Consider the following 27,682-nt stretch of genomic DNA (forward strand, 5'->3'; position numbering starts at 1 on the left):
TGACCAAGGTGTCGGCAGGGCTGCGTCCCTTTTTGGAGGCTCTACGGGCAGGGGGTGGGGGGTCACGCTTGCGTTTTCCAGAGTCTAGTGCCGTCTGCTTTCTTTGGCTTATGGCGCTCCCCCCCCCCCCTTCAGAGCCGGCCATGTGAAGCCAAGTCCCTGTCACTCTGCCTCCCTCTTCCTCTTCTAAGGAACCTTGAGATTACACTAGGCCCGTGAGCTAATTAGCAACCTTAACTCCCCTTGGCCATACAGGGAAGCACACTGACAGGGTCCAGGAATTACAGCATGGCCATCTTGGGGACAGGGGTGTCGTCTGCCTACTGCACCACCCAAACTCTACAGCAGAACGTTGCTCCACAGAGAATCAAACAAATCCTACTTAAATCTGTACATGTGAGGACTGAATCCATTCCCTCCTCTCCTCCTTCTCACCCAAGATACAGGAAGTGAAATAAGAGATCACAAGGATAATCAGTGGCAAGAGAGATGCTCATATTCCTCGACAGCACTTGGAACTCATTTTCTTCAATACACGATGCACAGTCACGTGAAGGCAGCCCCAAGTCCTCTGAACAGTAATAACTATACCACAGGCTAAGTGTTCAAGGACTTTAAAGAAAACCCTGAAACTCAATTTGAAGTACTAACTAAACACTGCAACAAATAAAAACATTAACTTTTTGGTTTAAGTATTACTAAACCATGTAATCATTTTTTCTTATAAAAGAAAATGTATGCCCACTACTAACCCTCAAAAAGTATCACAAAAAAACTTCAGCATTCCTAATATATTACACCCCTGGGAGGAACTGTACCTAAGCTTAAAACTGCTTAGGGCTCAAATCTGCTCAATTCCTGACCTTACTTTTAGGACAGTGGGAAGTCACTACACAGAATCATTCTGAGTGCTGGCAAGAATTCAGTTCAGCCCAAGTTAAGACCCTGCACATGGGAGCTGATACTCACACCAGCCTATCTGTAGCAGATTCAAAACTGTCCAAACCTTAATGCAGTGCCATTCCACGCTGGCCTCAAGAGGGAGCACCTTCTTCAAAACAGACTGCCCTGCAGCTGATGCTTTCTGCGCACCACTACAGATGAATGGGAAGATACACGAGCTGGAAGAACACCCAGACAATCTGGAGCAGGACTTGATTTTAATAATGCTCTACACAACAGAACCACTAATACAGATATAAAAGGAAGCAAGCAGACACTGACCCTTATAAATAAGCTGTGGGCTAACAGTGAGAGAAAGGCCCAGAATCCAGCATATTCATGAGGGTCTGAACTGCAGGCCCTTACCTTACCACTGGCCAGCAACTTTACTATCAACTATACCTCAGTTCTAAGAACCAAATGAAATAACGTAACATTCAAACTTAATTAAAAAGTTCTATTAACATCATTGACAGTAAAAAGGATTAATGTTGCAGATAAGTAAAAGATAGCTCTTTAAACTTCAAAGATTAAAACAAATTAACTAAATTCTTCCTACAGTGTAACAGTTCCAGAGTCCTAGAGAATATCCAGTATAATTCAACATTCCTTGATGGTTTCCAAATCATCGTGAAAGTATTAGTGATCAGGGCATGCAGGAACACCTCTGGGTCCGTGTGTGCAGCACAAACACTCCACAGTTCAGAATTCTGTCCTTCCCTCTCAAGGCAGTCATTTCTCATTTCTTACTTTTGACCAGATGATTCAAACCTGCTGTTTTCCACACAACTCTGTGGAGCCAAACGTGGATCCACAGCCTGTCTGTCCTTGACAGCTTCCTAGCTACATCCAGGCCTTCCTCCTCCTCTTCACCTCAGATCTGCACACACAGTACCGACGGTGAGACTGTGCCCGAGCCCGGCCTCCAGCGTGAATGGGCACTGCTGCTGCGTCAGGTCCCTCGCTCTGCCAAGCAACGGCCAAGCTTGTGATCTTGGAAAAGCAGTGTGACTCGTGAAATATCATTACTTTTCCTATCAGTGTTGAGCACTTACTGCATAGGAAGCTCTGCCATTTTTACGTATATTAACTCATTTAATCTTAACAAAACTGTGTGACAGTATTATTTCTGAGGAAAGGGGTTAACTTGCTTAGGAGACAGAACTGGCTTTGAGTTCTAGGTCCATGTGACACCAAGCCCTTTGTCCTTAAAGACTACAGATCATTTCACAGAAAAGAAAGCAAATTCAAAAAGAGGAAATAACTCTGAGTTCATGTGTTTATAAAACAGACCTATGATACTCATCAGACAGGACACTCTCTGACAAGACTATTATAAAGACTAAATAAATGGAAAGTTACAAGAAAGTGTGAAAATGTTAAACCACCAACATAGTAGCATCTCGTACTGCACAGTTCCAGGAAGACCACACAAAGACAGTGTGAGACTTCCGGGGGCGACACGGGGAAGGGCAATCACACTGAGCCCGGTGCGAACGGTGCCCCCGGAGCTGTGAGCCACGGACGTGCACATACACGTGCGTACACAGCGTGCACCCACAGATATATAAACTGTAATAGCGAGGTACAATAAAACCAGGGATCATTAAAATAAAAAGTTGACAACTGAACAAGTCCTTAACAAGAAAATGAAAGCTTACATAAAGCTTAGATAAAGCTTTTTTGCCATAAACAATAAGGTAGCTTAACTATTTTAAGACCATGGTGCTTCCCCTCCCTTTGCTTTAGAACCAAACCAATTTCATGAACAGTTACAGTACACATATTCACGTAAATCACTGTAGAAAAGTCTAAATCTTTCTTTTTCCATTTCTAATTTCTCTGGTTCATAAAATAATACAGGTTCAAATCACTATTTGCAGGAAAAGAAGTCAAGTGCATTAAACCATTAAAATGGCTAAGAAATATCTGAAGTAATTCTTTCAGAATGGGATTTACAATACCTGGGAAATCACTACAGATCACTGCCAGGCTTTTTCTTAAAACTAAAATTGTAGTGACTACCTTCATGTGTTCCTAAGTTTGTTCTTATATTTGAGTCTTGAGATGACCAAGAATTTAAAAATCCACTCTAGTCATCCAGAGACTACCATGCAAACATGAGCCCAAGAGTACCAGGACTCATAGAAGTCACAGGGATAAAATATGCCATCCTTCTAAATACTGTAAAACAAAGGCTCACTTTTTGTTAGTAAGCTTTGGCATTTCTAAATACTTCTTCCTAATAAATTTAAGATCCAGCATCTTGAAGATGGACTACAAAAAACAGAATGCTATGTAATCAGAACGAAAGCTCTGAACTATTAATCCAGGAGCAGCAACAGAGGTGGACACTAATCCAGCCACCGACACCCGCGTGGCTCCCATCACCGACAGCTAACCACTCAGCGCTGGGCGGTCGTGTGGGCAAACCACCTGATAAGCTACGTCTGGGCCCTGCCGCAGCTTCGGTTACCTGGCAGAGCTTCCAGGTCAGAGAAGATTCAAGCACTTGCGTTTCCCACGCTTATATGGCAGCTGGATTTATAAAGCTAGGCTTTCGTCTAGTTGGTGTCCTCATTAACACACGTTAACTCTCAGAATTAACTAGAGGAACGTCACCCCAGGTGATTACAGTCCCGAGAATCTGTTTCTTTTTTACCCACGTTCTCTAGTCTTTCTACAGTGACTTCTTACTGCTATTACATGTGGCAGGGTCTGGGGACGAGCAAAAACAATGACCTTTTTACTTGTTATTTCTACATGGCCAATAAAGTTTGTGTAAGTGACCAAAACAGAATCACAGGTGTTCAGGAATGAGTCAGTGCAAATGAACCACTGTTACGAAAACATGAACCAATGGACCTAGGCAGCATAAAAAGAAACGGCATATCAAACACCTAAAACCTAATTTTTTGATGCCTATCAGAAAAACATTCAAGTCCCATATTTAGGACAGAATGACTGGAAAATAACAAAGAAAAGATAATTCATCACTATTCAGTAGGCAGTGTCTACTACAGTATTAAAAAAATAAAAAAATAAATAAAAATAAAGCACAGCTTGAGAAACGCTGAATGACTTGTCCGGAGTAACCTGCGGGCCAGTTGGAGCCTCATCAGCCACCACACATCACACAGTGACGCACAGCGGTTACAGCGCCACTGGGCCGAGGGGCAGAGCACGCACCATGCACCCTGGACCCCATCGTCACCTTACTTGTCAGTCCAGACAATTCTGACTTTTAGTATTCTTACTCTTTGCTATTCAGTAGGACTCTGACTGACATTTTTAAGATGCATGAATGTTATTTTTGTTTACACATAAAGTCTGAACGGATTCACCACACCGTTAAAAAAATTATCATTACCCAAGCAGCCCATGAGGTACAGGTGTGGATGGGAGAGGTCTGCTGAAGGAGGAATTTGCTTACCTTCATTTATTTCGGTACTTTAAATCTTATCTCTGAACATACAATAACTCTACAATAAAAAATTTAACGACCTCATAAAATACACTGTATTGTTGGCCATGACACTGCCTTCTAGATGATACAGGGATCTCAGTTCATTCCCTGAACAGAATCCCTGTGACAAATATACTATTGCAGGCCATGGTCCCAGAGATGAGTTTCCAGAAAGCACCACTTCCAAGCACAGAAATTCTTAACACGCGCAGAGCTGGCCCTTGCCCAGAGCAGACCATCAGTCATGGGAGCTGCTACCAGTCGCCACTGCCACCCCTACTGTGGACCGTGGACTCCGGCGAGCATGTTCACGTGGGCCCAGCTTTCCCTCCACACACTTACCATCAATCATCTGGCCTTTAGCAAAGGAATCCATTTCGCTCCCCACCAAGAAACATCCACCTCCACTTTCAAACTTCATTTTTCCCTAGAGAGAAAGATCTGCTACTTTCTATTTCTCTTCCTTCAAACTGCTGCCTCAACAGGAGTAAAAGTAAATAGCTGGAAAGAATCTAAATGCCCTTCAGTAGGGAATATGGTTAAGTAAATTGTCATACATACAGTCTATATATGTAGCAATATGTAACAGATACTTGGAAGCTGCAAAAAAGCATTTTTAAAGAATGAAGAAATTCTTTATATAGAATACTAGAGATACACTGAATGAAAAATGCAAGTGAGATTGTTTGCAATGTACCTCATCTTTAAGTAACTGGAAAGAAAAATAGTATTTATTCAAATTTACTTGTATACAAATGTTTCTCTCATATCATTCCAGAGATGAGTGGCTACCTCCCAGCAGGGAAAGTGGGAGGCTGAAGAGGAGACATTTTCAGTCTATACACATTTTATACCACTTCAACTTTGAATCATGTGATTATATTACCTCTTTTCAAAAACAATTAATATTTTAAATTTGCTTAAAAATTTTATCCTCAGAGAAATATCTGCGACTATTTTCATATTTTATAAAGTTGAGAGCAGGTAGACTAACAAATTTATTAGTCTGAGAATCAATCTCACCCCATCATAATCATGCACTTAGCATTCCAAAAAGATACCCACGTCTCCCTGTCACCAAGGTGTCCTGCATTCTCAACTCCTAACAGAAAGTGTTTTATTTTTATTTCATAAAGCAAAAACTAATTACTTACTAAGTAGCTAAACTGTAACACAATATAAGATGCAAAGGTAGATACAAGAGAAATATAAAATGTTATCCTCTGCACAGTAACTATTAACCTTGATGGATTCAAAACAGTTTGAGATTTCACATGAGCACTTCAGGAAGCAGAGTTCCGTACAATCCAGGTGAGGGCATCTCAGCTGACCAAAAAGTTGAAGCTTCTGGGTATCACCAAAAGGAACAAACAGCTCTGCAGCACAGGCAGAGCACTACTCTTTCATATCCAAATAAGCACAGAGAAAGCTGTGAGGCTGAAAAGCTTATAATAATATTGCAGTTCATTTAAAAATGTGTCTAATTCAACAGCATGAAAAAAATTCAAATGTCAAACTGCTGACTTTGAGAATTTATATTCATATACTATTTATCTATATAACTGTCAATAACTCAGACATGTGCGTATAGAAAAACAAAACAGCTTTTAAAAATAAACAACTTATCTTAATTACCTAGCAATCAATCTGAAAATTGAACTCATTTGATAGCCTACAACAAGAAAATTTGGTTGTGTTACATACACACACAATTAAAAACTCCAACCATTTCATGTCATCTACCAACTAAAATCAAATACTACTGAAATGCCATTAACGGGGCAGGTGACCAGAGATCATTTTCACATTCATTCACACACATTTCTTGATCATCTGCTGGGAGACGCAAGGGATAAGAAGACATGGTTTCTGCTTTCAAGCATTTTATGATCCAATTACAGCTGTCAGAGTACTCAAAAACAAACTCAGCATAGGAAGTTCTCATGTGGGGATTAAACAACTGTGCAAATGCATGGAGACCTCACTACCAGAAAGGGAAGGGGTCCCCCGAGATGCAGTGCATCCTTCTATGTGGAAGACTTCCAAAGGGAGAAAATTCGAAACAGAAATGCATCAGAAACCAAAAGTTTGAATAAAACAAGAAACAAATTTGAGAAGGAGCACAAGGGCCACAGAACACAGTTTTGAAAGGCAACAACGAGGAGCAAGGATCTTATTCCAGAGTTGGTCAGGAGCCACTCAGTGGAGGCACAAAGGTTGAGATCACAGACGGGGAAGACACACCTGGGATGCAAACTCCAGTTCTGCCTACTAGCAACTCCTTCAGGCTCATGAAGCCTCAATTTCTCCATCTGTTAGGGAGGAGGAAAGTACCTATGACATTAAACTATCGTGAGGACCAAATGAGACAAAGCATGCAGCACAGTGGCTGACACAAGAAAGTACGTTTTGGGGTTTCTTGTTTTGTTTACTTCTGCAGGCAGGGGGAAAAAACATGATCAGGACTGCATTTAGCACAATTAATTTGACAGCAGTAGGCATGATGGATGGCAAAACCTAGGGATTAGACTGTCGCCTGTTAATGGCAGTTGAAGCAAAGGGATTAAAAGTACTTCACTGCTGGGAAAATGGAAAAGAGGCAGGAGAATCAGGAACCACATGCGATAAAATGACAAATTATTCCTGAAAAAAGAGAGAGTAAAGAGCTTTGATTTTGAGCCTAGATGACTAAGAAAATGTTAGGGCCTTAATATAAACAAGCAAATGAGGGAAGGAGGATTCAGTTTGCAAAGAAAACAATTCTGTATCTATTTGATTCAAGACAACAAAATGACAGCCACTTAAAGAGTCTGTCAAGGAAAACAACAAAAGACAAGCCTGCAGGAAAGATACAGAAGCTGGTGATGCAGAAGTAGGGCCTCAGCAGAGGGAATGAGCTGTGGGAACCCTGGGTCTGTCAACCCACTGGGAAGGAAGAAACCCAGCTCCAAAATGGAGATGAGAACATAAACGAAGGCCACAGGGACAAGGAGTCTGACGTGCTGGCCGGGGAAGAACCCAGAAGACAAGGGCCCACAGCTCTTCAGACGCTGGTTACACTTGAGATTAGAAACTGAACTGACGCGATACTGTGGTTATCGCCAGTTTTTAAGAGCCTGCATGTTACTGGAAAATGTTAATTATTCCAACTCAACCCCCAGCAGGACACAGCTAACATAGGATAATAATTATAATTAGATTTGTTTCAGTATCTCAAAGTTCAAAGAACTATAACTTCTAAGTTCTCATCTCCCTTGACCGCCATCCACACACCTGACTCTTTGAGGAACGCCCACCTTTCCCTCTGTCCACTCTGATCACTACCTCTCAGGTTTTCTCCCCTCTATTTTGGCTTTTCTTTCATCTTAACTAGCTTCTGCCTAGAAACGGAATTATCAGGGAACACGTCTTTTAGGCAATTCCCCAACAGCTGCTTTACACTCAGTTTTAAAATCCCAACTAGATTTTATACTCTAGACAGTACCACCTGATGCTTCTGTTACTATTCATAGAACCTAAATAGTTTATTGATTTCTGGCTACCCATGAATGTATGTCCCCCAACAGGATTTTCGGGCTAAACTGGAAAGTAAACTTTGTATTTCTTCCAATCAGCCCTAAAATCTCTCATTAATTTTTGAGAATACATACACAGAGCACTGGATCCCCATTCTCCAACAGCTAGAAGTCATATTATAAAGACATCTTTCTGGTGCTGAATTGTTTTCTGTGTCCCACAACTATGAAACCCACTCACACACAGCGTAAGTTGTTCAAGAAATAAGTGATGGCAATTATGTCATTCAAATGTGAATCTAATTACCATCCTTAACAACTGCCAGGAAAAAAAGCTCAAATATTTCCCTATACATAAGCTTCTTCTCAAGTACGTATTACAACTGATCATACTTTAACTTCAGTATTTACCATATTTCTTTAAACCACACAGCTGTCACATCTGCTGAAAAACCAAAACAGATTAATACACCATAATATTATGACATACACTATACTGTCTACAATTATGCATTTTTAGGAGACCATAAAACACCAAAATAAACAAGCAAACTTTAATCTTTTCAGGGCACTCTTTGTTTTCATCATCCTGGTTTACAGATAGTATAAATGGGTTCATAAAAATAACACTAAATGAAATGAGATTATCCACTCAAGTCTGCAAGGAACAGAACATCTGTAAGAGCTAAAACTACTGTGGTGTCCAAATTTACCATGGCATCAAGTGGAGTGACTAGAGATGGAAGTAACGCAATCTCCATCTTCCTAGTTAATGGCATCACCTCAAGGAATTTAGTATTTTAATAATACATCATCAGAAACCTCATTTAGAGTTTCACACTACTTGTCCTTTAGATGATTTTTCAACGCACACAATTATGTTCATATCTCTACCTTGTAAGGAACACTTCCAAGCCAAAAAGGAGAAAGAGAGCCCAAGATCAGTAATTTTGTAGAGTAATTGTCATTAAAGGGAGGCAGCATGGCAAAACAAAAAACAGGTTCTTGGATTAAGCATGCCTGAGTCTAATGCAGTTACCAGCACAAAAAAGGCACTAAATGGACCTTGAGCAATTGACTTAATCTCTCAGAGCCTCTGTTCAAAAATCCATAGAATGGGGAGAATGCCACCTATGCTGTGAGAAACACATAAGAAAGAGCATTATCAACAACGATAACTAAAATACCATGGATGTTTCTGATTCCTTCTGAACCCACTTCCTCAAATAATAAAATGCTACACAACTGGGCCTAAGATTTCAGGCTGCACATGTTTAGAACCAGACAGTTCTTTGTGATTACCTTACTCAGTTCTGCGTCATCCCTGGAAGCCAGCACCACGATGAACACACAGCACGTTTTTCATAAATACAAGTCAGTGATTAAATCAGCCGAGCCTCCAGTTCTTCCGCAGGCAGAAACATAAAATGTAACTGAGATTTCCTCGCTTTCTGTCTTAGTAGTAGTAAGCAGTTAGTATCACTTCCCATTTAATGGCTTACTCCCTGTTGTTCACCATCAAGACCATTTTTACCTGTCTTAAATACAAGCTTGTGAGCTGCTGGCCCTCTACCTGACCTCTTTTCCACACGGGTAGTTCATGTGTGAGGGACTGAATTTGTTTTCAACTGACCATAGGGAATTTAAGTTTACTCTGAAAAATGCACGTAAAAAAACAAAACATTAACTATTTTCGTAGCCTGCTTTATGAAGTCACCGGAATCCTGTAAGCTACCATTAAGCTCTGTGTAAACACATTACTCAACTTCGTAATATGTAAGTATCCCCAACTGGCCCTAGATGTTCTGAAAGTTTTACCACATTGTGTTTCAAAATATTAGTTTGTAGACCTTGCTAAAAGCTATTTAAAAGCTAAAAGAATGTAGAAACGTTGACAGTATTCAGCAATAAAATATACAGCTGTGTAGTTTTTAAAAAGAAAGATGTGATAAAATGGAGACGTATCTGCTGAGTATTGTCAGTCAGTAAAAATCGTATGCTATATACGATCCCAACTTTGTTTTTATAATATGCTTATTACATGCACAGAAAAAATCCTTAATAGCTAGATACCACACTTGAAGACTGATTACTCTGGGTACTCAGATGGGGGTAAATGAGGAGGGGAGAAGACTTCTTCATTGTTAGGCTGCTTAATTTTTTCTTAAAAAGCATGTAACACTTGTTATAATAATTTTTAAAAGTGGGAGAAAAACTATTGGTAAAACCATACTTTCTCCTCCGTATCCAAATTTTTCGAATATGCAATTTTAAAGATATAGTTAGAAAAAAAAAGATATAGTTAGGATCTCTCAATTTTAAAAAGAGGGCAAACGAAAACACAGTACTGGAAGCGGGGCTCAAAAAGAAAAAGACAAAAGTCCGATTTGCAAAATTACTCCCCATGTGGTTCTACTCCTGGATCCTCTCTACGCCGGCGTCTGAAATCCCCCAAGGACGGGCCGCGCACTTAAACCGCAGAAAACGCTCCAACAAAAAACCGAAAGTAAGAAAATGCGAGCGCGGCCCCAGCTCCCAAAACCACTCCCCGCCCGGCGCCCGAGGCGTCCCGAGCCGACGTGGGCCGGTCCTCCGCCTCCGGATCAAAACAACAACAAAGTCACGGGGTGGCGGGGAAGGCCCGCCTCGGCGGTGCCCCCGCCCGGGTCAGAGCCAGGACCGCAGGGCCCGACCCGGCCCCTCGGCCCCCTCAGCTGCCCGGCCCCGACCCCCCCGGCCCCCCCGAACCCTCCGACGTCCCGGTCCCCAACGCCGCTCAGCCGCTCCGCCGCCGGGTCCCGACCCCCTGGCCCTCTAGACCCTCAGACTCCTGAGACCCGCGGCCCCTAACCTGCCCCCGCGCCCTCAGCCTCCAGGCCCGACCCCCGACCCCTCTCAGCGCCCCCTCGGCCACCCGGCCCCCAACCTCCCCCCGCCCCTCAGCTTCCCAGGCCCGACCTCCGGCCCCCAGCCCCAACTCCCCGGCCCGCTTCGACCCCTGGCCCCCGAGCCCTGGGCCCCCGGCCCCCAGCCCGCCGGCGGCAGCGTTACCTGCGGCGAGGCGGTCGGTCGGTCAGCCCGCCGCGGCAGGCACAGGTGAGGCGCTGGGACTCGGCAGGCTCCGCAGCAGCCGGCGCCGCCGCCGCCACCGCCGCCACAACACGTCCGCCGCTTCCTCCTCGGCCGCCGCCGCCGCCGCCGCCGCCGGGGGAGGGGCGGGGGCGGGACGCAGGCTGGGGAAGCCCGACCGCCGCGGCCACGGAGCCGCCGGGGACCGGGCATGCGCGGACCGCGGCGGGCGCGCGGGCGCGGGCGAGGACGCCGGAGTCAACAAGGCCCCGGGACGCCCTATCCGGCTCCGCCCCTCGGCGTCGCCCCGCCCCCAGGCCCAAACAACGCGAGGCCGGCAGAGGTCCCGCGAGAGCAGGCACCGTGTCGCCGCCGCGGTCGCGCGTGGGGCGGCCTCGCGCCGGGCTGGTCGTCGCAGATTCGTCCCGCGGCCGGGGCCCGTCCCCGCGCTTGAGCCGCCGCCGCGCTTCCCCGGCGCTCGGGGCTGGGCTCGGCCTGCGGGCGCCTGTCCGTCCGTCCGCGTCCCTCAGCTCCCGCCCCCGCCGGGCCGGGAGGGTCCGCCCGGTTCCGCCCGCCCGAGTCGTTCGGGCTTGGTGTCCAGACGCGCTGGCAGCGTCATGGGCCCGGAAGGCAGGCAGTGAGGCCGGCCTGGGCGCAGCGGGGTCCGCGCACTCACCGTTGAGGGGAAGGGCCTGCCCGCGAGGCCGGCGCCCACCTCTCCCGGGGGCCCGCCGGCCGGAGCGGAACGGCTGCTCGGCGCCCTGCCGTTCCCCCTCGACAGCTTTATTTACGCTTAAAATGGGAATGCGCGCCGGGCGGGCGTTGAGCTCCCAACCGCGGAGTCTGGATCGGAGCCTGGTCGCCGGGCCATTGGCCGCCGGCCCGGACCGAGGGCGCTGCACACTGATGGGATCGCCTTCTGCCGTCCCGGGCAGAGACGCCAGCACACGGGCATCGCGTGCTATGAGCAGCATCAGTAAAAAGGTCAAGTAAGGAAAACAGCTCAGGTCACGAAACAGCTGCTGCAGCCCCTTCCCTGCGGCGCCCCCCCCCCTTTTCTTTTAGTGTTTTCTTTATACTTCCTCCATTCTGCTATAGGAATTCTTCAGAGTTCTAGATCTTTTTTCCTTTCTGCAACAGCGTTAAAGCTGACCACCGGTCCTGTTTAATAAGACTCCGAGGAAGTGCTTGGTCAATAAACAGGACCAAGTGCTGTCCTTGTGGGTGAGTGGTCCTACGGCAAACCGGCCACAGCTCAGTATCTTCCCGGGGCTCTCCACCTCCAGACCGTTTCTGGTTATTCCTTCACTTAGCACTTTTCTGAATAATCTACTTCTGGTGAGTGTGTGCTTGCCAACTGACAGGTAACCCACACAGGCCCCTCGTGTTCCCTGCTGCTCTCCAGTACTCAGGACGGTGTCTGCTGCAGGATGGATACTCTGCATATGGTGAATGGCTAATTTCAAATTATTCCATCATCAAGAATTATTTAGAAATTTACTTAGACTTTGATTAATTAAAAAACCCACAAGTTATTCCTAGAGTCCTTGGTCAGTTGACCAGCAAGTCTGGTCCAGGCAACAGCAAAGTCACATTGTAATAGCTTAACTCTTCACAGCAGGCTGCTTCAATTTTGATACTAAGCAGAAAATAGGCAAACTGAAGACTTGTGAATATAGAATTCTTTGTAGGCAGGTGCCTTGTAATACCAGAAATGCTCTGTTATTTGTATGTATAATGCCTTCAACAAATGCTTATTAAACTAAATCAAACTCAGAATACAAATTACTGTTACCGTCCTAGAAGTTCATGTTTCCCAAAGTCATGGCAAGAGTTGTTGCATGTCTTCTTCAGCCTTAGGATTGGAGGTCTTCGTGTGTTACCCAGGTTGGCCTTAAATCATCTAGCTATTTTGCAAACACCTCTGTTGCATAATGGGCCTTGGTATGGTTTACAGTGCCAAGTCTGGTATGAGGCCTGGAAGAATTTCCTTGTATTTTTCATTTGACTTGCAACGTCTGGGGAAAATCCAGAACTAAATCTTACTAAATATGGACCTGTTTTGTTCTGCAGTTTTATTTCTTTGTGCTATTTTCAGTACAGTTGCAAGTCAGTCACCTCCTACTCCCTCAAAAGAAACAATAAAAATAAATACTTCCTCTCAAAAAGAGAGTTAGTTTCACTGTACTTATCTTTCTCTGTTTGAAAGTACGAGGACAACGCATCAGCATTTCCTTACTGATTTTAAGAAACAAATTTAGTTTGTTGGGAAGGTGGTAATGTTTTCTAGAGTGGGACCAGAATTTGAAAATGAAGGAGAAAGCTTAAGACCCTGTATTCCACAGAAGTGATGTCTACTTAATTTACAAATTGAGAAAATACAAAGCAGTCTCAGAGCTGACAGAGATGAAAGGGAATCTTCTAACTTGGCGACAACCTTTGTTTATAGCCATTAGCACGCTTTTTTATTACGAGGTCTCTCCTTGGTATTGCGTTCCACTGTGGTCCCTAAAGATTACTCCACATACTGAGAAACATTATAGTCAAAATTAAAGATTTATCTGTGACAACATAAAAGTAGCTGTCCTCTAGAAGAAAAGTGAAATAGACTTTGTTTAAGTCAGTGGTTCTCAACAAACAATAAATGTTGGAGAGGATGTGGAGAAAAGGGAACCCTCCTACACTGTTGGTGGGAATGTAGTTTAATGCAGCCGTTATGGAAAGCGGTATGGAGATTCCTCAAGAAACTAAAAATAGACTTACCATATGACCCAGCAATCCCACTCCTGGGCATCTATCCAGAGGGAACTCTAATTCAAAAAGATACATGCACCCTAGTGTTCACAGCAGCACTGTTTATAATAGCCAAGACAGGGAAACAACCTAAATGTAAACTGACAGATGACTAGATAAAGAAGTTGTGGTATACTACTTAGCCATAAAAAAGAATAAAATAACGCCATTTGCTGCTACATGGATGGACGTGGAATCCAAAAAAAAAAAAAAAAAAAGACACAGACTTACTTACAAAACAGAAACAGACTCACATAGAAAAAAAACTAAGGGTTACCAGGATCCTATTCTTTAAGAGGATACTTCTGAAATTTCTGCTGTATTTAGTATTAAAAATGAAACTGGTTTGTACTGACTATGTCCAATTAGAAATGAATGTTTATTCTATTTATAATTCATGGTAGTTATCACCTTTCCAGTTATGAGTTTCTCATTTTTGTAGCATCCTGCTTCTTTTCTATTTAGAGTAGACCTGTCAATATTTCTTTTAGCATGGGTTTAGTGTTGCTAAACTCTTTTGAGTTTTTGCTTGTCTGTGAAGCTCTTTATCTCTCCTTCTGTTCTAAAGGATAGCCTTGCTGGATACAGTATCCTAGGCTGCATCTTTTTTTCATGCAGGACTTTGAATATATCTTGCTACTCCCTTCTGGCCTGTAGTGTTTGTGTAGAGAAATCAGCTGAGAGCCTTATGGGGGTTCCCTTGTAACTCACTCTTTGTTTTTCTCTTGCTGCCTTTAGGATCATTTCTTTATCCTTGACTCTGGCCATCTTGATTATGATATGTCTTGGTGTGGGTCTGTTTGGGTTCTTCCTGTTTGGGAGCCTCTGAGCCTCCTATACTTGGATGGGGGGGCCCAAGTTGTTCTGCTCCGTATCCCCTCCCAGCCACGGCACACAGCCCCCTGCAGTCCCCCGGGGCTGCCTCAATGCAGCTGTCCCAGTCCTCCACCCGGCTCGGGCAGTCTGTCCCGGCCCCCAGCTGCCAGCTCGCGTCTTGGACTGGGTGTCTCAGGGACCCTTTGTGCCCATTTAACTTAGTTCTGTCGGTCAAGGGGTGCTCGGGGCAGATCTGAGCCTCAGAGGCTCCCCTTCCATCCCACTGGCCTCTCCGTTGGAGAGGGGAGACCCAGCGAATGAGTGCCAGTCCTCCTTCGCCGCTTCCTCCCCATGGGACCTGTCCCGCACTGTTTTGCCGTGTCTTCTTTCTTTCTTCCTTTTCTCCTACCAGATTTTTGGCGTCTTTGTCTTTCGAAGAGGGCGATGTTCTTTTGGAGTTCGACAGGTACTCTAGTTGGCTGGGTGGGTCCGTAGCTGTGAGTTTTGGTGGATTTGTGGGAAAGGGTGAGCTGCAAGCGTCCTTCTACTCCGCCATCTTGCTTCTCCACCCGTGATTTGTTTCTGTAGAGATCTCTTTTATTCCATCTGACAATATATAAAAAATCAATGACATTTAAATGACTGAGTGTCTTAGGCCTCATTTCTCACTTTTTCAGAATTTACTTGACAATAAGTTATCTGATAACAGACTGCAGATTCCCACGTCTTTTCTTCTTTTCTGTTGGCTTAGACGTCTTGATGCTCAAAGAAAGCTGTGTAGATGGCCCCTTCGATCACCTAGATTGAGATATATTAAGATGACTTAACCTGTTGCATTTGCCTAACTGTCTAATTGTATACTATGTAATATTAAATTGGCCAGATGGTTTTGAAAGGGACGTGTAATGTCCATTTTATTAATAAGTTAATTGATAGAGATGCAGTGAAAATAAAAGTAAGAGAGAAAGAAGGACACGTGCCAGCCACATTAAAGAGAAAATTTCATTTATGAGATGATCTGATAGACTGGGTCATCTAACGTGCTGTGTTTGTGCTTCTCTGTCTTTTTTTTGTTTTTTCCACTTTCTAAAAAACTTATTTTTTTCATGGAGGTGTTGAGGATTGAACCCAGGACCTCATTCATGCTAAGCAGAGACTATACCACTGAGCTATACCCACCTCCTATGCTTCTGTGTTTTTATGTCATGGGACTAAGAAGTGGATGAATTCGATAACTTATTGCTATATCCATTCCCATGGCTGATGCAGTTATTTTGCAGTCACGACATAGCTTTGACTGCTTCGCCGTGAGCAGCTGAAACAGTTGTTTAGTGACCTCACAGTTCTCTTCCCCGCTTTTTCCTGCCCTAGAACCTGTCTTCCCTCCACATACCAGATTTTGCCTCCCTCTTGAATAAAGTGCAGTAAGTTAAAGTTATTTCCCTATGAGAAATATTTACATTCTCTCTTAGCTTCAAACTGTGCAAAACGGGTTCCTTTCTGGAACTCAAATATGATTGTGTGGTTTTCTGTTTCATTAGAAAAACTGTTTAGGGAAGGAATTGCCCTAATAAGCTAAGCATGTATCACAGGTGAATATTTCACGCTACTAACATAATGGATAGATGAAGATACTATTTTATTGAAGGAAATAGCATTTAAGATACTCTATTTCCATGAAAACTTTTAGCCTCTTCCTCTCCTCCTTCCTCCAAGTTTTCATCATCTTTGCTACCATGGGTATTCAGGTGCCAGCAAATAGAAGGAGGAAGTGATTCCACTTTCAGAGATCATTAATAATTAAGAGAAGAGAACTCTAACCCTCATGTTCCATCTGGATCCAGATCCATCTTCAGATTTTTTTTTTCTATCAAGGCTTATTCCATAGAGCTGCATCTAAGCAGACTTCTGTTATAAACTTGAAAAATAATGGCATGCAACTTTCGAATTTGGTAAGATTAATCTTTTATGAATGAATGAGAAGGAGAAAAATACTGGAAGGAGACCATTTCTGTATGTCCTACTCCTTGGCACCGTGAGGAACATATATATATATTTACAACATTCGTGCTAAGGGTGGGGGAGGCAGAGGGGAAAGGAGTCAAAGACCATCCACACCCCCTGTTCTCCGCTTAATACAGAAGCCGGATTAATTGATTGTTCTTATCCTTTTGAATCACCTTTCCTGTATTACCTTGTTGTTAGCGGCTCTTGTGTTCACGTTTAATTTGTGTTGCTGACAGGCATCTCCAAATAGATTGTGAGAAGCCGAAAAAGGGCCGAGGGCTCTGCTCGTGGGAGGGGCTCAACCAAAAGGAGCGTCAAGTGGAATTTCCAGGTTGTAGAAGGCTCTGGGGGAGAGGAGACTGACACTAGAGTAAGTGCTGGATTCACTCATTCACTCAACAGCTGTTTGTTAGGATGGAAGGTACGCTGGGCCTGAGAGGCACCGTGGGAAATGGAAAAGGCCCTTGTCTCCTCAGAGCTCATATTTTCATGCAGCTCCGTGTAAAACAGGAGAGGAAGTCATGGGAGAATAGTGTAAGGAATGTCGGAAACGAGCATCACCTTCGAAGGCATTTGGTCAGCTCCTCGTGCTTTTGAAATGGACAGAGTATTAACTAGAACTTTGCAGTTGTAGTAGATTTAATCTTGATAAGACACTTGAAATTCTTCCAATAAAAGGAAGTAGAAAAATTACCAACAAAAAGGATTTCTTTTAGGAAAATAAGCATTTCTAATTTATTGTCTGCAGTAGTGATTTTAACTCTAAAAACTCTAAAATGAATATTCTTTTCAATCTATATAGATGCTTTTCCTTCATTAGAGTACAGCTTGTAAAACAAGATGCATTGAAACTATACATAAAAATGTTTAAATTTCCATCTAACTGAATTTTAAATTAATACTTTAAAGAATCTTAACATTTTAATGAACATTTTCTAAGAAACTATGATAGATGTTCAAGATACAAAGCAAAATGTGACATAGTTGCTTTCTTAATAAACTTGTAGTCAAATAATACAAGGAAGAAAGTGACCCACGATGTAATAAAAAGGGTAAAAATTAGATGCTATTATTTCATAGAAGTGCTCCCTGACAGAAGGCAAATTTGAATCAAGGTCCAAAATGCAGATAGAATGTTTACATCACAAAGATGATGAGAATGGTCACTTTAGGATGGAGGAGTGGGTGAAGAAGATCGTTGACATGAATCCTTCATAGTGCGTCTTCTGAGAGCGGAGATTCATCTCCGATATCCAGAACCCAGTGCAAAGGGTTATTGGGGCTGAGTCTGGCAGGTAAACTGTCACCAGATTTGGGGTCATTAGATTCATGCAGCAACAAGGTGACACGTTTTGTCATATTTATGTGCCATCAACTCTAGTGCCTTCTATCAGGACCAGAAAGGATGCTGTACATGACCACTGCTGTGAGTTCAGGCCATCGGGGAGTTTGCCTCAGGGAGTCATGGTATCAGCGAAGTGTGTGTGTGTGTGTGGTGTGTTAGCCATGGCATTTGAATTCTGAAAGGAAGGTGATAGATTCCTTGGCCAATAAACCTGTCTTTATTGACCACATAATTGCACCACAGTGATGAGTCCAGGCACTGAAGTGGTAACTAGTGTTTATAGATTCTTCCAGCACCAAGTAGGTTGATAATTTTGAACACAGTAATTAGGAGGAATTGACTAGAACCAACTCATCTTCAAATATAGAGTGTTTTTAAAATCCCACTAAATAGAATCTTCTGCTAAAAATAGTACTAAAAATAGGGGTTGTGCCAACAAATCCCATATTAGGACGGAGCAGAGAATTTAAATGAAAAATCCTAAAACAAAGCCTTGGACTAAATAATCATCAACACCATTCCCTTTAGCAAAACATGCTGGGTAAATCAGAATGTGATTTACATTCTATGTTTTTTCAAAGAGATATTTACAGAGTCTGGTCTACCCCAGACGCTCTGGAAGAGTGTTCAGTGTAGCCTGATTTGAAGGTCATGGTTAAGTGATGGAGGCAGCCCAGCAGCACAGGTGCCTGGAACACCCTGCTCCCACTGGCCCCCAGCCCCGCCCCCGCCAGGACCAGCTATAAATCCGCATGTAACATGAGCGGTCTGTCAGCTCTCCTCCGCTGCCTGGTGCCTTCGTGCTGCCTGAGGCTGTGTCTGGACCCTCCGTGGCCTCATCCACACCTTCCCCCACTGCGTAGACTTACAACCCAAATTTTCCTCTGCTTCTCTAACACGCATCCTGTTGGACCCGGGACTAGAACCATGATGGAAAGAACTTATGAAGAAATACATGCCAAGATGCTGCGTGTACCAAATCAGCTAGGTTTCCCACCTGGAGTTTTTCTTATTTGGACAACTCAAAAATCTAGAATTCTTACAAAGGAATTTACTAATGATGTTCTAATCACAGAGAACTTTGGCCCCAGAAGTAAACTCTAGCTGAATGTTTCAGGAGAAGGACGCCTTGTTTCCTTAGCTTCCTTCTGTTTCTCAGAAGGTTTAAAGGTGAACTACATCTCTGATACTAGTTTGCATTTCTATTCTACATCGTTTCCTGTTCCCTTAATCTACTCAGCAGGTAGCCGAGTCATGTGGCTCCTTGCCTTGTTGAAGAGGGGGAGCTGTTGGCAGGACAGAAAGGTGACTTTGCTTGCACAGTAACACCCCAAGGCCTCCCCAGACGGGAATGAAACAGATGACTCTGGGTCCAGTGAGCAGCAAAACAAAACAAAAGCCTGTTTACCAAGCAGGGGGCGGAAACCGCAGGGGATGGATGCACAGTGTGGCTAGAGAGGCTGTGGACTTGGACTTGCCAGCCTCACTGCATTTTCTCACACCCTTGAGGTTGAATGGACTCAGCAGAAGCTCCAGAAGTGAAGGGTCTATGCCGGCTGGGACAACGGGCATCTCCGCAGTAACCACTGTGGGCTGATGGTGCCTGGCCAGGAGAGCCTCCTCGGTGACTTCCCCTTGTACAGGAACCCAGAATCTTTGGTCATCCTGGAGATAGGAGACCTGAACGCAGAACCCAAATTAAAATTTCTCACTTGTTCCACAGATTATGCATTCACACTCAAAATTAATCTAACTAGAGAAAATGGACGCTGTTGACGTACGATCTAAACTCGTACAGCCTGCTGCGGTTCTAACTGCATTCCCACGTGCCACGAGAGGGTGTTACTGGAGAACTATCTGGTGGTCACATGTTCTCAGCCCCACGTGCTTAAGGTGACCGTACACCCTGGTCTGCCCATGACAGCCACACTTCATGACTGCTGTCCTGTGGTGATTCCTAATAGCGTAGGCTCTCTTGTCCTCTCAAGTGTCCAGGTTTGGATGAGAAATTATGTGGCTCCCTGATACAAAACTCCTTCAACTACTGTCAGTCTGCACAGGCTGGCGTCTGCTGCTCTAACAACACAAAACTGCAATGGCTTCACAGGACACACATTGTCAGGTGAATTCCAGGCAGCCGTCCTCCGTGAGTTGGCTCAGCGTTCAAGACCACCAGACTAACATGTGCCTTCCACGACGGTCGCAGCGGGAGAAGGGAGCTCTCACAGTATCTTACGCCTGCAGGTAAACGGTCCAGCCTGCTGGCTGGGCTATTCATGCAACTCAATCTGCTGGCGGGGGTGGGGGTTTCCCATTTTTCAAGAAGGAAGGAATATGAGTGTGAAAAATCTCACTGCTAGGTATTTGAACTAGAAGGTAAGGGGGCTATTTTCAAAATTCTAGTTTCTGAAAGAGATTGTGTAAAATTGGTGTTAAATATTCTTTAAACCAAAGTCTGGTAGGATTCTTTAGTGGAACCATCGGGGCCTGGAGATTTCTTTTCTCGGAGGTTTTTAATTTAAAATTCAACTTACTTAGTAATTATAGGGCTATCCAAACTTTCTAGTTCGTCCTGGGTGAGTTGTAGTAGTTTCAGTTGAGTTGTCAGACTTACGTGTGTGGAATTCCTTCGTACTCCTTTGGCGTCGTTTCCGTGCATCCGGGATCTGTACCGACGTCCCGCTCTCCTTCCTGATGCTGGTAATTTGTATCTTCCCTCTTTTTCCTGTGTTAGTCTCCCCAGAGGTCTGTCCATTTTATTGATCTTTACAAGAAAACAATTTTTGTTTCATTCGTTTTCTCTATTTTTTGGTCTTTGATTTCATTCATTTCTGCCTCTGTCTTCATCAACACCTTCCGCTTCCTTTGGATTTATTTTGCTATTTTCCTCATACTTTGAGGAGACCGCTTAGATAATTTTTTTGGAACTTTCCTCTTTTCTAATGTAAGTGCTGTAATGCTATGAATTTTCCTTTTAGTGCTGCTTTGACTGTGTCCCACAAATTTTGATAAATTATGGGGGGGGGGGGGTTCCATTCAGTTTAATGTGCTTTCTATTGCCCTTGGGGTTTCCCTCCTAATTTATGGACCGTTTGGAAGTGTATTTTTTAATTTCAAAGTTTGGAGGTTTTCCCTGTTATCTTTCTGTTACTGATTTCTAGTTTGATTCCATTGTACTCAAAGAGCATAGTCTGTATGACTTCTTTTAAATTTGTATAATACATTCTGGGGCAAAATCTCTGTCACTACGTGGTTCTGTGAAACTAGAAAACAAGTTATCTTCTCCCAAAATAGAATGGTGGGCAGGTCTAGGGTATCCCATTATTGACTTTCCAATTGCAAAAGGGAGAAAATGGAAGGGAAAAAGGAGTTACTGGTCACAAGCAATTTAGAAATCCAAATGGCAAACTCCCAAGGTTTCAGGGCTTGGGGATGATCATCTGGGCTCACAGATTCACCCTCCACATTCCTGATCTGTCCTCTGGGCTTGTAGTTCTGTCCTCTGGGTTCCTGGCTCCTTAGCTGGAAGTGTCCTTCCTTTTTTCATGAAAGGTGGCAGGTATTTGCAACTGAGTGCTTTTGTCAGCCTGTTTCCTGCCTGTAGAATTTTGGGAGTCTGACATCCTTGGCCTCCTTCCGTCAGTTTGTTCTGTCTTGATCATTTCAGTTCAGTTCAGTGTTTCTGCCAAGAACCTGGTGAGTCTCCCATGGGTGTCTTAGGGATTCACTGCATTGGATAAGAGGATTCTCTACAAATCAGTCCTGAGTAATCCCATTTCTTTCTTTCTTCTCTTTCTTTTCTTTCTTCTCTTTCTTTCTCTCTTTCTTTCTTTCTTATTGAAGTACCATCAGTGACAGTGTGTCCAGCAGTTATATTGTGTACAGCACAATGTCCCAATCATGCATGTACATACATATATTTGGTTTCATATTTTTTTTCATTGAAGGTTTGGATAATCCCTTTTCTGTTCCATGCTCATGCCTAGATGTCTCAGGATGTCTGTGGGTCCAATACCCACTGTCTTCAAAAAGCCCCCCGTGTGCTTGAGCGCTCCGACCTTCGGTCCCTGCTGACGCACACCTGAAGGGTGCCCAGCCGCACTCTCGGCCTGCCCTCAGGGAATGCCTTCCTGGCAGTCAGTCTCTTCACTTCAGCGTCTTTTGCAATCTGAACAGAATGAGAGTTTCCCAAACCATCAAGCCCAGGTGCCTTTTTGTTCAACAGTTCTTCCTTTAATTGATCTCTTCCCTCACGTTTTACTTCTGAGCACCAAGAAGAAACCAGGCCTCACGTTCGACACCCTCCTTGAACATCTCCTCAGCTACATCTAAGGACCCACTCCTTTGACCAAACTGTTCAGGCTCCTCTGAACCCTCTTTTTGACTAGATCTTGCCCCCGGGCTCTGTCCTTAGCTTACTTAGTCCAGTTTTAGCAAGAATCCTGCTGACTCCATTTAGTGAAAATTCCTACCCTTGATATCTGATCAGATTCCTTATTCTGACGCTTCCCCTGCTGCCTTTGGTAAAAATCCTGTCAGGCCAGTTTGGCCAGGATCCCCCTACCCTGATGGCTCCTCTTAGTAATTTTCCATCTGCTGCCCCCACCCTGCTCCTTGGCCGTCCTGTGCTCGTGGGCAGTGAGCTGAATTTCTTTCTCCTACAGATCCCACTGTCATGGTCCCTGAGTGAGGTCAACCTCACCGGCCTTAATGAGGGTCATGAAATTCTTCTTTAACAGTGTCCTAGTTCATCACTTACAAGTTCTGCTTTCCACCTAAAAATAAGAAACTGCCAGTACATAACAAGGGTCCCCTTCCTCCGCGAGTTCCAGGCACGTCTTCCCCGTCTCCTGCCGAGCGCTCACGGCAGCGCCCTCGATGTCTTTGCCTGTATGAGACAGTCTGTTCCAGATGACTCACGTGCTCTCCAAAACCAGATCATTGCACTTCTCACCTCCTCCTGAGTCCGCACGAGCGGAGCCACGACCAACCGTAATTCAACTAAAACTCTGTTCGAGACAATCTAAGGTTTTTCTGTTATTCTCCTCAAAATTCTCCTAGCCTCCATGCTTTGTCTCAGGTAGGACCTCTGTGTTGCAGTCTTGAGGCATTCTTCCTTCTCCTCTGGGAAATCTCAGCTGTTGTTCTTAAGGTTTTCAACTGACTAGATGACGTCCCTCCCTTACTGGCAAGGATGCCATCCTTCACTTAAAGTCAACTGATCGTGGAAGTTAATCACCTCAACCTTCACAGCAACACCTAGACTAGTATCAGACCAGACAGCAGGGCACCGTGGCTTGGCCAGGCTGACACAGAACACTGATGCTGTAGACTGCATGCTTGTGTCCCCCCAAGTTTGTGGGGCACATCCTAATGCCCAGTGTGATGGCATTTGGCAGTGGAGCCTTTGGGAGGTGACTGGGTCATAAGGCAGGAGACTTCATGAATGGGGTGCATCCTCTTACAAGTCAGGCTCCAGAGAGTCCGGCTTCTGCCACGTGAGGATAGAGAGAAGCAGCCATCTGTGAACCAGGAAGCGGGTTCTAGCCTGACCCTGAGGGTGTCGGTGCCTTGATCTCAGGCGTCCCAGCCTCCAGAACTGTGAGAAATAAGCTTCTGCTGACCCAGGGCTCCAGCAGCTACAGATTCAAGCATAGACTCTGGTGTCTATATATAAAACTATATTTTAAAATATTTTTTGATTTAAGAAGCACCATTGTTTCCTGTGAATGAAAAATATGGGCCACCACATCAGTAAACAAAGGATGTTGCGGCCGTCAGCCATCACTTTGCAGCCCCCCACCCCTGACAGAGAGCCCTGAGGGAACTCAGGATGGAAACCGGATGCCCGCCATCAAGCCTGCAGCCTCTGCAGCCCCCCACCACCCCTGCCGGCGGCGCACCCCAGGGCCTCGAGGTGTGGCAGCCTAGGCCCTAGACAGCCAGGTGCAGATCACAGGGACGGTCTCGATGAGCCCAGACCTGTGCACCTTCCTATGCACAGAAAAGCGCTGAATTCCTTAACTTGGGGTGTCTGGTTTTCTTTAATTAACAGTCATCATTTGATGGTCTTTCTACCTGGTCTTTGTTGCAAAGACTCCCACATCTCTTGGCCCCTCCCTGACCTCTTCGGAGTGGTCCGTTAGAGCCATCCTGGGAGGCTGTCTCCTAGGCTCCAAGTCCTCAGGAAGCCCACCAAATAAGGCCTGATTCTCAGCGTCCAGGTCGTGTGTCTTCTTTCCAGTCGGCAGTCCCAAACCCAGGTGGCCTTGTCAGCTCAGATTTTCATAGAATTTCGTGTTTGAAATACTCAGAGGAGTTAGCCTTTTGCCTCAGCCTTCTCTTGAGCACAAAAACCTCTTGGGCTAAAAACGCTCGTTCTGCCGACCGCCGGGCTCCCAGGTTCAGGGCCATTACCACGCGATGGAGGGCACCCCTGCCCCAGCACTCCCGGGCCGCGCTCACCGTCGGCGTCAGAGGGCGTGGCTCGCCTGCTGTGAGCGTCTGCTCAGCAGAACGCACTTGGGTTCACCGCCAGGTCCTCCCTGTCCAGGCGTTTACTTGTAAGGATCCCTGGAAAGGTTTATTTTAATTTACATTTTAAAATTGTATCAAAGTCATGGGTGTCATGGTTAATAAAGACCAATCTTGCTGCAGAATTTAAAACAAAACCAACAGCTCCTTCACCCACACCCCCTGTACCCCTGGGCCGTCTCCCCAGGGGGCACTGCTCTTAACCATTCCTTTCACAATTCGAAGGGCGCTCATTTCTTATTCTAAAATTACACCTAAGGAGCTTGACTACCGTGTGCAGAGGTTATCATCCTCTTCCAAGAATGGACGTGGAAATGGTTCACTTGCTTCACCATGGCCGCTCTCCTGTCTTTGCTCCTTTGAGTTGATTTCTCTACCATGGCTCTGTCTTTGGAACACCCTGCATGAGCCCAGCGTCCTGTCCTGTGCAGCACAGCCTCCCTCTCCCGGCTCCCATGTCCCTTCCACTGTCTCCTCACCTCATCCCTTCCCAGCTTCCAAGCTCTGTGACCTCTCAAGGTCACCGTCATATTTATTATTTGTAATAAAATTATAATTAAACTAGAAGGGTTCTTCAACCTGGGACTTTATAGGCTGTAAAAGGATTTAATGAGAAAAATTTCTAGAGAACCAGGGTTGTGTGGGTCATAGTTCAAGCATGCACACTTTCATACAACAAATTTTGCGTAATGTCTATTAATGTCCTTAAACTGGCTCTCTGAAGCTAGCTTTGAATCTTTCTTCATTTAGAACCGGTGGAAACCTCAGCCAGCTAGGTTCATCTGTCACAGGACTTCCTTCTCTTGCCGTGTGGGTCCAGTGAACCTTCCTCCTGGTTTTTATTTCGTGTGTGTCTGCACCGAATGCTGCCCCTTCCGTGAGGCTGAAGCTCCTGTGACCGAACCAGCACGCCCGCATTTGTAACTGGGGAGACAAAGCGGTTACGCTTGCTGCTCATGGTCTCCCAGTCTGGGATGGAATCCGGATTTTGCTCTAAAGCCCATCACTTCTCCATCCTGGTGGTTCCCAAGCTCTAGCTGCATCAGGGTCACCTGGACAGCAGCTTGGACCCCGGCTTGCTCCCCCTCCTCCCGCCCCACCCCCAGCCCCCAGGGCGTGCCCAGCCACTGGTCTGAGGGCCACCCTCAGCTCCCTAAGTCCTCTGTGCTCTGCTTGGCGTGTGAAGCTGGGATGCACTTGTGCCATGAGCTTTGTGGGTGGAAAGGGAGAAGTGTCCCCCGCAGGTTGAATTTGAGGTGTGACAAAATACACCCATAGTTCTCGGACTCTAATGCACTTGAGACTCACGTGGAAAACTTGTTACAGCTCTGACCGCCGGGCTCTGTCCCCAGACCCTCTGAATGCCGGGCTCTGTCCCCAGACCCTGGTGTGGTCGGTCTGGTGGGCACGTGCACATGTGCTTCTAACGAGCTCACAGAGTCCTCCTGAGAGACCAGCGCTCAGGGCAGGCCCACACGTCCCTCTTGCTTTGTGCCAATGTTCCTACGGCTGCAAGCACTGAACGAAACTGTTTTCCTATTTAACTATTTACTACTTTTATGTAATTTCCTCCAAAGAAGCATGGCATATAGCGTCCTCTTCTCTCCGGGTTTATGAAGCGGGTGCGTCCAGGACTCAGCCAAAGGGGGCTGGAGTCACCAGGTCCACCTTGCCCACCTCAAATGCACCTTCCCCTTTGTCCCAGCATGGAGCCCAAGCATTTCGCCTTCCTCCTGTCAGAGGATAAGCACCTGCCCGCGGGGGCACCTGGCTAACACTCTGAGATGGCCTTGGTGCTGTCTTCTGTGAGAGTCTTGATCCCAGTTCTAAGCCTGCCTGGTGTAAACAAGGAAGAGAGGGCGTGGCTGGTGACCCGGGTCTGCGGGCACTTGAGACAGCTGTTCTCTGTGACCAGCAGTCACCTTTTACCAAGATGTATACTGAATGCGCATGTCCCGTGGCCAAAACCATACCCAAGCTAACCTCCCTCCCGACGTCTCTGGGGCAGCTTTTCAGAGCTGTGGGTCTCAGCAAGACCCTGCATACAGCTTAACTCACAGCTCTTAGGTTATGTGTTTTCCTTTCAGTCGGCACTTGTAAGTCCAAGTGAGACCTGAGATCAAGACCCTGTTCATCACGCATCTTTTAGGACCTCATTCCGTCGGGATTCCCGGCCGCCCACTCAGGCCTGTGAAAACACGCGTGTAAATGCAGATTAGGAGTTGCCTTTGGGACCCTAATGAAACTGGGAAGGAATGAGTAGACAGAAAAAGTGTTTCACATCTTGCACACCGAGTTAAAAGAATAAGATGACGTCATTCCATTTTTTACAACCTCAGATTAAAACCTGAACCACAGGGCTCATAAACCTTGCTGAAATAAGATGACGGATGCAACGTCTACTACGATCTGGTTTTGGCAGAGAGCTCAGAAGAGGAAGACCTGGAAGGCAGGCGTCAAGGATGGTCAGGTCCTCAAGGCCGCGCTCGGGCACATCACCAGGAATGTCAGAGGCTGCGGGTGAGCTGAGGGAAGAACGGGGCTTTGCTGTGACCGCTCCCCGCCACCCCAGGGAGCCAGAGGAGGAGGGCTCAGCGACATGGGGACCTGTGGGCTCCTGGGACTCGGGGGTAGGGGTGGGGGTGTGGATAACGGGACTGCTGGGCCCGTTCCTTCAGCAAAAGGACACAGGTGACACCGGGGCTGGTGTGACCGTCAGCGCTGCCCCCTCCAGCAAAGTGAGCTGAGATGTGGCCTCACACGCCCAGGCCTCTGCTCCCTTATCTGTGCAACAGAGCACAGAGGACCCACGTCCAGACCGTCCCGAGGATGTCCCCATGTTCGAGAAAACGTGCCTGACGCGCGGCAGTGCTGTGCGCGTTCGAGTCTCGCTAGTTAGTTCTTGAGGCCCGCGGTGGTTTTTGTCCCTGCGGAAGCATCAGACAGCCGAGTACACGGACCTTCCCGATTCCGACAGCTCATTCAGGGCACGTTTCAGAAATGGTGTTCTTTTTGCGGGGTTGGGGGCGGTAATTAGGTTGGTTGGTTTGTTTGAGTGGAGGGACTGGGTTGAACCCAGGACCCCATGTGTGCTAAGCATGCGCTCCACCACTGAGCTGTACACCCCCCCCACCCCCACCCCCGTGCCAGGAAATGGTATTCGTGATGCGCACTTCAGGTGACTCCAATGCAGGC

At 45.7% G+C, this 27,682-nt stretch overlaps 1 protein-coding gene across 2 annotated transcripts in view; it reads right to left on the bottom strand.

The window, feature by feature from the left end:
* PCMTD1 (protein-L-isoaspartate (D-aspartate) O-methyltransferase domain containing 1) overlaps positions 1–11,113 on the bottom strand; it is a 53,077-nt gene extending 41,964 nt beyond the window's left edge. The window contains exon 1 of one of the 2 annotated variants that reach the window (XM_031441637.2): positions 10,975–11,113. The gene's annotated coding sequence lies outside the window, so the exon portion shown is untranslated. The remainder of the gene's footprint in view (positions 1–10,974) is intronic. The other variant, XM_031441640.2, reaches the window with a different exon arrangement.
* Between the last annotated feature and the right edge of the window lie 16,569 nt (positions 11,114–27,682).

This window comes from Camelus dromedarius, chromosome 30 (assembly GCF_036321535.1).
Source record: "Camelus dromedarius isolate mCamDro1 chromosome 30, mCamDro1.pat, whole genome shotgun sequence".
Lineage (NCBI taxonomy): Eukaryota > Metazoa > Chordata > Mammalia > Artiodactyla > Camelidae > Camelus > Camelus dromedarius.